The sequence below is a fragment of the Etheostoma spectabile genome, chromosome 10 (assembly GCF_008692095.1).
Source record: "Etheostoma spectabile isolate EspeVRDwgs_2016 chromosome 10, UIUC_Espe_1.0, whole genome shotgun sequence".
NCBI lineage: Eukaryota > Metazoa > Chordata > Actinopteri > Perciformes > Percidae > Etheostoma > Etheostoma spectabile.
In genome coordinates, this window is record NC_045742.1 from 16,448,194 (window position 1) to 16,450,181 (window position 1,988).

The window sequence follows — 1,988 nt, forward strand, 5'->3', positions numbered from 1 at the left end:
TTTTTTCGTAATGTGACTCACAATACTTGCAGACATGTAATCACAATATTATTATGATGACATTATGGTGACAAATGGAACATTTTACAATACAATGTTTATATTTCAGGACAATGGAACTACACTGTTATTCTAATACAGCTCTAGAAATCTCCTTGTTGAGTCATACTAATGAACTGTGGCTACGTTATACAGCTTGTATTATGATTCTGGGTGTGGGGAGTCATAGTGTATTTGGACTGCAAAGTACTAGACTGTCTGATGGAACATTTCCAATAAACACGTCATAGCTTAACCAGAAGGTCAGAAACAAAGAAGTATCCTTGTCACTAAATGCTTTACATATCAAAAACCCTTCACTTTACACACAGGGTTGTTATCTTGTTGTGTTTATGTTATGAATTAAGGTTTTTGGGGGTGCACCATGGAACATCAGGCTCAGATATTTTTAATGACTAACTAACAGTGATGACTCATGTCCGGAAACCCAAATTACCTACATATGAAAGTTTTACGTCACCACAAGCACTCCAGACTGGGGGCTTGGGGTTACACTGTGAAAAATAGGTCAGGTTGGTGACTGGCTTCAGAAATAGATGCAAAAGTGTCTAATGTTTTTTTTTTAATCTATATGCTCAAAATAAATGCTGTATAGATCGAACACTAGCTAGATATATTCCTCATTTGATCCTCTGGCCCCCTCTGAATACCAAAGGCGGACTCTAAAAGCTATAATAAGTTTAATCTGCCAGCAGTCATGAATACGTTAAGCTTATTATGGACAGCTCTCATGGATATTCAGCAAACCTAAGATGATTATGTTAAGTTAATAAAAACATTGGTTCCTGTTACTCATAACTGGGCCGAAGAGATGGAAATAGGCTGACTGACTGGAGATTGTTTCTTTCTTCCCATGAAAAAAAAATCTGTGATTAAGCTGCTTGTAAAACTTGACCATTCAGTGTAGTCAGTAAGCTTTCTCTATGAAGCAAATAACTGGCTCAGAATGTCTTTTACCTATACCTACCGTAACATTTAAACTATCACTTAACTATCACCAATATCATCACCTGAATTGTGTAACACCTCGGGTCGTTCTCTTATCACAAGATATCACAAGGCCTGATCACAGGGTTATTGTGACGTCAAAGAAAATAAAGTTTCCCTTATCCTTTTTCTGTGGAATCTCCTGTTCAGGGAGATGCAACAACAGAAGACTCACTAAATGCCATGCTGGGGACAACAGTAAAGATACCTCAGGCAAAAACAAGTAATAGAAACACTCATTACCGCTCTCTGACACACATTCACTCTCTGAATCAATCTTTCACCAAAACAAAGCAGGACACACACGACACATCCTCCCTCTCCTCATCTCTCTCTGCCTGCAAACACAATGTTTTTTTCCCCTTTATCTCTCCATCTGGGTGTCTGTTTGCTGGCCTCAGCAGAAACCCAGAAACCCACCCCTTTTGCTTCTCTGCTTCACCTTACTCAAAAATAGTCCATATATATACACAAGCCTATTCCTGGAAAAATGCCCACTGGGACTCCAATTCTGGATGAGGGAGTGACCACTGCAGGAGAGAACATGATGTAGACAATTGCAACTTATCCATGACTGTGTGTGCTTCTTCCTCCACTTCCTGGCCTTTGTTGCCCTGGAGCAATGGGCTGCATATGCTGCATCTGTGAAAGCTGGGGTGATGTGTGTGTGAGGCTGCTTGTGAATGGCAGACGGGCAAGCACAGTGTGGAGAGGTGGAGAGGCAGAGACAGGCAGCTGTGCGTAAGTAATGCATCCTCCAGAATCTGGGTCACACTCACACCACTTTCATATTGTTAGATTTTTCTACCCATGAGTTATAGGATTTGACGAGTCATATTGCCCTAGATGAATATACTGAATTAGAAGGCCTGCGCTACCTGTAATTGAAGTTTTCAGTTACAATGCATCACAGTTAAACAGAAGAAGAAAATATAGACTGT